This window comes from Apis florea, unplaced genomic scaffold (assembly GCF_048593485.1).
Source record: "Apis florea isolate Af1SG1 unplaced genomic scaffold, ASM4859348v1 contig_3360_pilon, whole genome shotgun sequence".
Taxonomy (NCBI): domain Eukaryota; kingdom Metazoa; phylum Arthropoda; class Insecta; order Hymenoptera; family Apidae; genus Apis; species Apis florea.
In genome coordinates this window covers 50,764-62,676 of record NW_028256742.1, presented here as the reverse complement: position 1 = coordinate 62,676, position 11,913 = coordinate 50,764, and the positions used below count along the sequence as shown (strand labels likewise).

General features: G+C 42.0%; 1 long non-coding RNA gene across 1 annotated transcript in view; it reads left to right on the top strand.

Annotated features, from left to right (window-relative positions):
* Positions 1 to 1,391: 1,391 nt before the first annotated feature.
* The window catches only part of LOC147657040 (uncharacterized), a 56,900-nt gene continuing 46,378 nt past the window's right edge, over positions 1,392 to 11,913 (top strand). The window contains exon 1 of the long non-coding RNA XR_015293209.1: positions 1,392 to 1,624. This is a non-coding gene — a long non-coding RNA (uncharacterized LOC147657040). The remainder of the gene's footprint in view (positions 1,625 to 11,913) is intronic.

Sequence of the window (11,913 nt, the reverse complement as noted above, 5' to 3'; positions counted from 1 at the left end):
GGTAAATTATCAAATTCTCCCTTACGTTGACCTATAAATTTCGTGCGGAATTTCGAGAATTTTCTTTTTGAAGCAAAACTGAAATTTCTAGAAAAAAATTAAAAAATACAAGATATATTTACATATATTATAATCAAGGTGTACATCTTAAAGAATATTTTTCCATGTTCTAGACTTAGGATTAGAGAAGATTCTTCGTTTTTCGATGATTCAAGGGAATGATTCCGACAAGCGTATCTTCCATATGGAGAGTAATAGTCCCGGCTGGTCTCTGAAAGAAGGTAAAAGGGACTCTCTGAGGGAGAAGAGACGTTTCATCATTCGGCACGTGTGTACTCTACGGCAGTCATTACCGACTGGCCTCGTTAAAAAGTACACGTTGGATCAATGAGGCCGAGACACCTTGTTAATCTTGCCCCTGGTCACGTTTCTATCCCTGCTGGTCATCATCGGGGATATGAAGCACACATGCATGAAAAATTTCTCTTTCGACTCGTCTCTGAAAACTTGTTTCTTCGTTTACTTGATCCTCTTTACGATCTTTCGTCTTCTCGCGATTTCAAAGATATCGATCGAAGTAATATTTTATCACGCCAAAATTAAAAACTTGAATTCGCGCGAATAATTCATAAATTGCGTAGCAAAGAAAATTTGATGAAAATTCTTATTTCGATACGTTATAAGAAGAAAAATCCGCTGATTTCCAGTTGCTATTGAAACAAGCTTCGATCGCTATCATATCATAAGAGATAATTAAAAAAAGAAAAGTAATCGAAATAAAATAACACACTTTATAGATTCAATCGGATCCATTTCGTTTTACATCGGATACTTGGTTTATTTTCATAAATAATTCAATATTACCCCGTCTCGATTCAATTTAATCCCTCCCTTACGCGTCTTCATCCACCACGCCAGACAGGCAAAAAAAAAAAAAAAAAAAAAAAAATACATTGATAAAACCTGGGCATCTATCTTTCAGCTTTGTTTTGCCGTGGAATTAAGCGGCAAAAAGTCACGGTACAAACACACACGGCTCGAGCTTCCTAGATGCCCCCTGGACGCCAGCCGCACACTGTACACGCTCCCTCTCCCCCCCCCCCCCTCCTACCTCTTTGCCTGTCCGCCGTGTGTCTCGCGAGTGGTAAGCAGCAGCCTGGCTACACGTAGAGTCTTGTCACCGGGCCGGAGGACTGGTTAGAGAGGAGGCGCTTATCGCGAGCAACGATCTCACTGACAGCCGCCAATTAAAACATGCTAACGAGCTGCTGATCTCGCGATATCTCGAAGCGGGGCCTAATTAAACTCCCGCCATGCGGGGGGAGGGGGGCGGTGCGAGGGGTGGGGGAGGATTCAGACGCGATCGGGGGATCGGCGAGGGACGACAAGACAGAATCTACGAGATCTCGGTGTGTGCCTAGACTTTATCGTCCCCAAGGTCTCCAAGCTGATCCCTCCCGGCCAGAGGCAACTGATCGAGGCTCTCCTCTCCTGAACTTTAACAAACCTATTTCCAACACACTCCAATTACCAGGACACGTCGAATCGAGCGGCGAGAGGAAAGGTGTATCGATGACAGTTGAAGGGGAAGGATTAGGGAGATGGAGATATTGAGAGTTGTTAGGTGAGTGTTCTTTTTTTTTAACCGTTGATAATTATTTCGTTATTAGGAAGACAGGTGTACCTTTTTGACTTGTGTCTGCGATTGTGTCTCGTTTGATGTCTTGATTTTTTTCGATATTATCGAGGAGATTGGTATTATGGTATTTATATATTATTTTTTTCGTGAGTCATATATATGTATATATTTCATACTCTTCTTTCTGTCGTGCAATAATTTTTATAAAATTTAAATTGGAATATTTGTTAAATTAATAATTTAAATTAATAATTATATATAGATTAATATTTTTTTTATATAAACAATCGAGAGTTCATTCTATGTGAATAAATACTTCAATCTCCCCGATACGAAGAATTATCGACGCAATCAAGCGCACAGTTTTCGAGCTCTCTGGTCGACGCAAGACGGTTGTATACTTGACTGAAGATATTCACCGGGCTTGTGATTTCTTGAAGAACAAGGGGAATCCCCTTCCATTATTGTACAAGATGATTTGTAATTCGTGGCGTGGAGGGGACGTCTTCGCCGCGAAATATGTATGAGTTAAGGAAGAAGAATAACATCTTTGCTTTCGGCCCTTCCCTCCTCGCCAGGGGTTGAAAACCGCTTTAGAGTTCGAAACACGTGAGCTTAATGTTTCCTTTTCCCCCTTACAAGTCTCGTTACTTTTAGTTAAGGTTACGTAGACGTGTTATTATGCCGCTACAAATTCCACCTCGGTTATCACAATCTGATAATCTGCGTGGAATATAACAGAAAATATTATTCTTTTCCTCTTATGGACGCTATTCCAATTTCAATTTTATCGCAATTTACAGTGAATATAAAATAAACTGTTGTTTAAAAGTATTGAATTTTATTCTACTTAAAAACTATATAATAAAACGTCGAAGTCATTTTTTTTTCCTTTTTTTATTTTCTGCAACACTTATGGCTTCGATACTATCGTAATTTCTAAGTAGTATAAAGTTTAATAATTTTAGAACGTCGTTTCGATATCAAGAAATATAATTTTTCTTTTTTTTTCAATACTCGTGGATTTGATACTATGTTATTTTCTAAACAACCCAACAGATTTAATATTTTCAAAGTGAATTAATATTTACGATAAATTATATTAAAATTCAAAGCTACCTATGAATATTTCATGCATACCTCGGGCATTTAGATTTATCCTTCGAATTTAATCTCCAATAAAGACACGTTACGAGTTGCATTCGCACGTGGCCCCAAAAGAATTCTCCATCTAGATCAGGGAAAAAAAATCAAGGGGGAACAGATACAGAGTGTGTCAACCGATCTTCGAGTACCCGCCTATCCGCGACAACTTACACCCGTCGCTATTTACTTATCAAAACCAGACGTTATCCGAAATCAGATCGCGAATTCGCCTCCGCCTCGATGTCAACCACTTTACGAGCTATCCGTCCTCGTTATCGGCTCGAACGTTCAAGCGACGTTCGACGACCAACGCCCTCGATTTTATCTGCGGAACATGCCCGCTTTCCAGCAACAAATCTCCTCTTTAAAAGAAACTCCTCAACCTGAAATCCACTCCTTTGAGACAGTATCTCCGTTTGAAAATCCAGCCGGTGATCGCGATGCCGGTTGAAAATGCCGAACCACCTTCTCCTGCGCTGATCTCGCACACACGTTTCGAGCCGATTCTAACAGAGCGATCCCGCGGCTCTGAAATTCGAGCGGTTTCGCTCGTGTAGAAAGACTCATCGACGGAGAAACCCAGCCTCTCTGTTTGCACTCGGATTTTGGAACTAAGCCCGCGTTTGCCCAGACAGATGCACCCACTTGCCGCCCTTAATAGCACGGCTTACGCATCGAGTTGATCGGCCAGACCTGCCGCGCCTCCTTTCATCCCTCGAATCCTCCCCCGCAACCGATTTCTTTCACTCGATTGTTGCGAGATAGACTCGCAGAAGCCAAGGGGCTCGAGCTCCTCCGCCTTTTTATTCCGATCGAACCGCGCGCCACCCTCAGATACAGGGATTACGAGAGTTAATCGTTCGTCGATTCTTCGACTCGACTCACGAGCTGGATCTTTTCTACAGGACTCTTACAGCGATGTGATGTCGTGTGAACGATCGTTATTAAACAATCCAAATTTTCTTTTTTTAATTAATTACAATAACAATTTTTCGTATTATTCTCTATACTAATAATTTTCAAGATTAGTAGAGTCTTTGGCATAATAAAAAATAATAAAGTTTAAAACGAGATGTGTATAATTTGTCAAAGAAAAGGACTGTGCTCAAATTTCCGGAGAATTGCGGAAATTGAAATTTAAATAAAATTCAAGAATTTTTGTAACAAATGTAAAATGTAAAATTACATCAAATTAGTTTCTGATATTTGTAAATTTCTATCTTACGAATTTAATCATTGTTAATTTCAAATAAGAATTACTTTATTTTTTTTAAATTATTGAATGACTACGAGTATATCGTTCAAGGCATTAAAAATCAAAGAAATAAATTTGGACCAAAAATTTTGTTTCTAAAAAACAAAATATGCATTCCGAATATCAATTCCGCACAATGCATCCCTTATCCCCGCATCACGAAAGTTTTACGACTCGATACCTCGACAATATCGATCTCAATGATCTGTGTCACGAAACGACGGCCGTCCAACAGCCGCCAACGTCCAAGTGACGTTGAGTGATAAATCACGCATCGATCCTTGATGACGTTCCTTATCCCCCACACGCGTCTCATCCAGGAAGACTAAACCATCTTCCCGCGTGAAATAACGTCCCACACCTGTCCGCGAGAAGAGAGGATCGGTGGCCCCCGGATTATCATTGAACTGTCACAACCTACTAATTACCGACCACCACTCGTCGTTACCTTCCTCACGTGATGGCACGTGATCCATCCGCATCTCCTGTAATTTCGCGTGCTCACAATGCGCCAGCTGATTAGACACCGCGTCCTCATCTGCACCCCGTGTAATCATCGACGACGCTTCGGGCGCCATGGTGGCGGGAGGGGGGGGGGGGGTTGGCGAGTCGAAAAGCGGCACAGTCCATGGTGGAGGAGAGGGAGGGGAGGGGGTTGACTCTGATTTTACCAAAGGCGCACAATGCGCGCGTAACGAGATGATTACAGCCAGGAACCGTTTTCGAGGGCCTGGGCCTATGGACGCCCGTGGAAAATAACCGTGCGTCCAGGAGTTTCGCTTTAAGTGGACTCGCGTAAACGCCCTCCCCGGGATTTGTCCCGAAGGATCGGTGGCGATTTGTATTCAAGGCTGCGCGCTCGAGTCGAAGACCGTAAACCGGCCTAGATCCTCGGGGTAAGTCGCAGGCATTTGTGTACGTGAAGTTGGGAAACCGGGCCACGGAATCTCGCCGCGAAATTTGATTTCGGCTTTTATTACCGTGCGGAGATTGAGCGAGACGCGAAAGATTTTGGAATGTGGAGTAGAACTTTTTACGATGTTGCGGGGGGGAATATCGCGACAGTTTGAAGAAATTTTGAGAGATCGAATTTTAATAATTATTCTTTTTTCCTTTATATTATGGAACAATTATTGCACGACAATTACTCATGCAATGGAAATAGAATTATTGGTTTAATCAAGCTATAATACATTGATATTATTAATCCGTTTATCGAAAAATCAAACTCTTTCGGGAAAAATTACAATAAGGATCCAGTAAAAATTGGGTAACTGTCAAACATACCTCCCTCCGTTTTCCCATTTTTGAAGCTTTAAGAAACAGCTGACACAAAAATAATAGACTTTTCTCCAATACTTCTTTCCTTCTTTCTTTCTTTCCAACGTTAAAAATATTAAGTTGAAAATTCCTCGTAAATCCATTCCGAAAGGTTGTCAAGGACCAGCTCGACACGCGAATTTCATTCAAATTTATCCACTTTTACCTTTCGTAATCGAATCAATATCGAATCTGCCAAATTGCTATCAATATTTCGCGAGTCGTGATAGTCAACCCCAGTCACGTTCCACGATCGACAACCGGGTCAAAGGAGGCATGGTTGAGGGATGAAAGGAAGAACCACCGTTTTCGAATAGCAACAGCTGGCGTGAACGTCCCTCCTCCTCCCATAAGCCCCTTCCGTTCACGTCGTTCGAGTTTCGACGGAATCGACGTCAGGGAGGCGAGGATCGTCGCAACTCACTCACCGACCAGCTGACGTTACGAGGAGGAGTCGGATACACCCACTCTCCCTTCAAGGCCACCCTCGTCTTTCGAGCAGCCGGCGGTGCTAAGTGCCGAAAGACTGTTTTCCAAACAACATCCTGCGCGCCATGGGTTTAAACTTCCTCCTCGAAGGGGTGAGGTGAGGTGGCTTCTAACGCCTTTATAATTTCTATGGATTTCGTTTGGAGAAGTGTCGGGATTTGTTAGAAGTTTATCTCATCGAAGATTTCGACAAGTTGAGTAAGTTATGCAAATGTCGTCTTAAAAGTTCACTTGTGAAGAACTGTTTATAACATTTTGTTTTTAAAATTAAATCACCAGCTATGGTTAGTGGAAGATTGAATAATGCGAAGCTTTGACGTTTTGAAGATCTCTGAATGAGGAGAGGACACAAAGCAAGATATTTAAATTAAGTCTATCTTTAAATCATGAAATTCCTTTTTACATGGATTCAATCTTTTACCCTTTCGTAACTCCACTTTTGAAGTTTTCGTATCACCTTTGTAACACGAAAGGAAATTAAACTATATTGAATCTTTAAGTTTTCGAACTGATCGTGAATTCAAAGAACTCTCGAAACGTTTAAATTCCTCTCTTATTAATCCCGACACTTTAATTCTCAAATCTTCAAATCTCTTCCCTTTGCAAAAAAAAAAAAAGAAAAAAGAAAAGAAGAAGAAGATTAAACGACAGAGAAAATAAAAAATAAAAAAAAAAGAGAAAATAAATAAAAATCCTTCAGAAATTCATAAATTCCAACTGCTCTAGAATATTAATTAAAAAAAAATCTCGAATGGATTACTAGCTCCATCGCTCCAACGAACGACGAAATCCTTTCAAAGAACGATCACGCATCGTCGACTGGCCGAATTTATTGTCTCTTTAATCCACGTCCGGGCAAGTTAATCTCGTATCAGGCGGCAAAGAGCCATTCCGTGAGCATCGGTCGAGAGGTTTCGAGCATCACGATTCCATACATCGATTCCATTCCGTAATTGCGAGCATCTCCCCTGGTAACCCGATGATAACGCTTCCGGCAATAGGCACGGTTCCATTGTACATTAGCGGATCGAGTTCCACATCCGGATAACCGCGTTTGAATCCACGATTTCACCGTTTGAAAACCTCTAAAAACCAAAGTATCCCGCTTCGACGATTTTACCATCAAAGACACGCGTTCTCTTCCTCTATTTCGATGAAAATAAAATGGAGAAATTGGCGAGATTAGAGAGATCGTTACCTACGTTTTAATTTAAGAACGAATAGTATCTTTTTTCAGATTCCTAGGAATTTTATTAGAAGCAACGATAATAGTAATTGTCCACGATTCTATGCTACTCGAAACTTAAATAGACATTTATTTTATACTTCAAGTATAATCAAGTATTGTCGTTAGTTTGCTTCATCAATTGTTTATCAACACAATTTCCTCTTCTATACATCTTGGCACAAGACATTTCTTTCGATCAATTGAACGATAAAATTAAAAAAAGTATTCCTAGTTTTCACTTCTCTCCAACTAATCGACCCGAACAAATTAACCTAATCAAATCAGTCAAAAAACGGAAATTCCCCGTATCGAATTCTACAACAATCTGCCCAACCTCTCCAAGCTAACCTATACATACTTGCAGCATCGATTACGGCGTGGAGGAATTCTGCCGGGAAAAATCGTGATACGCTCGACGGAGTCGGCTAAAAAGGTCAGCGAACCGAGCCAAGCCGGGGATCGGGTCCGGGTTTAATTATCGGAAACCTTTTCGGTTTCGCTGACTCGGTTCGCCCTTTTATCCATCGGTGCCACGATCCCGCTCTCGTTCGTCCGCGCCGCGCCCAAGAATCCTGGCCGGCTCTCCTCCCGTGACGCGGGTCGTCGAACATCCTCCTCGTCGTGGTCGTCGCCAGCCTTTCCCTCCCCTCCACCCGCCCCGGATCGGGAAAAACATTGTCGGGCGAAAAGCGCGCAGCGCCACACCACGTTGCGCAAACTCGATTAAAACGAGCGTTAAGCGATCGAGGGCGGCCGCGGGGGTGGAAAGCGCACCGCTTAATAGGGTGTGATAGATCGGGTAAATTGCATCGGTGCTAATGGGATTGCACGCGATGGCGCTATAACCATTACCGTGGCCGTAGAGACCCGTGGTATCCATGCCCCGAAACCACCCCCTCTCCTCGAACAACGATCCTCCCCCTCTCGTCGTTTCTCTTCTTTCTCGAGCGAGCCCGGTTTCAGGATATCTTCGTCGCGCACCTGGTCCACGCTTGTTGCCGACCCGTGTTGTTCGTTCGATTTGCCTGAAAACGGCCACGATAACACGGATGTATTAATAATTGATGCGATGAAAATCGGAGGTTCAAAGTGGAGTCACTATGATTCCGATCCTCGAATTCGGGAAGGATTGGATGGGCAGGGTAATCGTTTTAACGCCGATTTGAAATTTCGTGGGAAATTCATGAAATTCGTTGGGAAATTTCGAACCTCTCTCTCTCTCTCTCTCTCTTGATGGAGAATTTCGATACGTGCGATGAAATTAAATTCGTTATCGGTTAATCCCTCTCGATTGTGCTCGACGCGTACCATCTGTTTCGTTTCGTTTTTTTCTTTTTTCCCGTGTATATACACCAGTTGCGTCCATTCGGATCTTATAACTGGCCAAATGTTTGTGAAGGCGGTATATTCGACGAGAAAAGATTAAAGGCCGTTGTTATCGCGAACGACAAGGGACAGATAATTTTCTAAAACGGATATGTACATTCCCTCCGACTCGTTCGAAATATTCCAATTATTCCGGGAACGGGAGATTAAAGGCTCGCTCTCCGTGTTGCCCCCCGAAAAACCTGTCACTCCGCGAAATAACAAATCTACATATCTCCTCTTCTGTTCATTAAACTCACCCTCGCTCTATACGTCAATTATCCCAGAAACGAAAATTAAACCCCCCCCCCCTACCATATTTCTTGATACGCAGGAGGAATCGTGTGGTCTGCATCCACGACGACAATTCCCTAAAAAAAAAGAAAAAAAAAGGGAGCACCATATCGAACCATATCGTCCCCGACTTTCCATACCCCCATACTCTCCGTTCTTATTACAACCTCCCAATCCACAAAGGGTCCGCGGTTCGAGGAAAAGCGAAACGAAACGACCGTTCGGTTGCAGAATCGACGATAGGGGTGACGACACCCCTTACGAATTGATTCCTCGTAGTCGAGCACCCGGTTTCCGCGATGCCCAGAGGACATCGAGAGGAGACGAAGCTGGAGGCGGGAACGATGGGACGTTCTGGATACACGAAAGAATGGAAACGACGAGAGAATACAAAGTGAGAGAGAGGGAGAAAGAAAGATTCATTGACATTTAGCGTGGCGAGCACAAAAAGCGCGGACTCGACGAGGGTACAATGGCTGTCGAATTCTTTGTCCCGGGACTGGATTTTTAATAACGCTGCAAAAATAATGGAGAGATACCGCGGCAACAATAGGGTGGGGTGTTCATTAGAAGAGGTGTCCCGTTCCATGATCAAATGCTCGGCGGCCAGCGGTGTCGTCGGTTGGCAGCCCTGCACGAGGACACGCGTTTCACGAGGATCATTCGTCGCGTCGAACAGTTTTGGCGCCTGTTTCCACCACGCTCTCTCCTTCCTTTCGCCTCGTCCCCTCGCCTCGTGAGTTTTTTACACGGACGAGAGAAGTTTGGATTATCCGGGTATAATTTTGATTCGCCCGTGGCGCCGGCGGAAAGTTTCGTTCGAGGATGTATTAGTCGGTGTATAACAGGCCAAGTCAAATAACGGGGCGAAAGAGTTACGATTTCGCGGAGTGACGTGGGTTATAGGCGAAACTCTTGCTTTTTGCGAGCGCGAAGAATTTCTCTTTCCAGGGAGGGAGATTATGTCTTTCTACCGCGTCCGTCTTATGGATCTTATTCTCGATCAGATGATTCTGTGCTCTTCTTTTTGTTGTTGAGCGATCTCTAAGAATTTGAAAGTTGGAATAAATTCTACTCAAAATATCAACGATGAGAGCGAAGTGAAATTGTAAAGGAGAGCGTAAAGATTATCCGAAAAACATCGAGTAAATTTTTTTAGAAAGAACGTAGAAACTTACAGAAAGTCTAAAATATTGAAATAAACGTTATAGAGAATTGTGAGTGAAATATCGAGATCTTTTGTATGGGATTGGAGAAGTCAAGATCTGAGAAGACGGATTTGGAATCGAGGGTCATAAGCATTCAATCGATAGTCATTCTTCAGAATAAATATTGCGAGAAAGGTTTTCCAGGTGGGCTTGCAAAAGTGGCGTGTCTTTGTTGTTTCAGAGGGTTAGATTTCCAAGTATTCCCTCAAAAAGCTGATTTTCTGGCCACGCTGGTTAGATTTCTGTCCCCTTTTCGTGTCTCTTTTCCTCCACGGTTCACAAACACGAGATCCCGCACACTCGTCCACCGTCACGTGCAATCCTACCGCTACAGGTCAGATAAATAAATAGTGCGGGAAGATTCGGCAAATATTTGCAGGAGTTCGTACACACCTGAAGAGAGGAGCGTGCTACGTAAACGCGCCACTTGGTCTCTTTCAGTTCGATTCTTCTTTGCACATGCTCGAGAATTCTTGAACGTGATACAACTTTTTTGATATATCAAAGTGCAACCGTCATCATATATATCTTGTATTGATTCAAATTATCAGCAACTTTCGTTTGAACAACTTAAACTACATGAAATAATACACGCTTGATTCAAAGAACGGATGTATTTTCCTTTCGTAAATATGTAAAATATTTTGTTTGCTTTAAATACAGACTAATAAACACATATGTATATTTTAAAGAAATTAAAGCTTTGAACCAGTTCCATTACATTCGCTTAATTCAATATGATTTCTAGTTTCTTTTATACTTTGAAAGGAATCTAAGTAAATTTATCTCATCCTCGTATGTTTATATTCATACATACAATTAATTTTATTTGACTCGTTTGTTTGGAGTAAATGTGATATGCATTATACTATTCCATTCATCGATAAATCATATAACTAATAACTTAATTTAGAAATTAATAGAGATAAAATCAAATATATTGATTCAATAAAAATATTCTTTTCGTTAAATAACATTTTTTGACAATATACTTTTTTCTAAACAAATTAATTTCATACAGTAGAGGATTCAACTTGTTAACTGTTACAATTGAAGTTACCTCTTATTTTTTGTACTCATTGCATCAACAAAATCTCTAGATACAATTACTTTTGGTTCCTCGCATCCACGAGCTACAAACACTGAGCTACCCTACCTTCTAATTTCCCAACTACTGACCACAACTGACCCACACGACCCAACAAATCTTCTCAACATCCGTTCCGAACCAAATGTAACAAAAGGCCGTTACAATTCTCCATTTCAAGCCCAAGGAGAAAATCTTCCCCCTTCGTATAAATAACGACCGCGCAACAATTTCGACCTAAACCTCGCTTGAAAATACGTGGATTCGAGGAGCGCACTTCGGGGTATCGCGCGGTCGAGCGAGTATATTCATAAGCAATATAAACTTCATAAGCGATGCGATACACTTTACGAGTTGGGGCCGTGTATTTCACTTGGCGAAGACGATGCTTTACAATGACACCGTCGCGTGAATTAACAAACAGCCACGTAACACGTTGGAGGCCTCACGAGAAGTTAAGCGCATCCCCGTCGGTGATACGGGAAGGGGATTACGGGGAGCGAGTAAGAGACATAATTCGCGTTTTGCTATAGCCATACGCTACCGTCTTCTTCAACCACACTGACTTCCTTCCGGTGACGCAAGGGAGAAGCGACGAGGCCTCTCCCCTCGCGTGTCACGTTCGGTAAAAACGGAAATGTTTTCCTCGTCTCCGGAATTGATGAGGAAACGTCTGTTTGCTTCGTGACGCTTCCTTTTTTTTTTTATTTCAGAAGGAAATTTATGACTACCTCGAAAAATCTGATTTTAACGAAAGTTTGCGCGATTTATTATGGAATGAATTATATATAATTTAGTTTTGGAAGATAAATTTTTATCAATTTTGGAAATTTTTTTTATTTAAATATTTATAATCTATGTAATTGTATTTTTGATATTGTT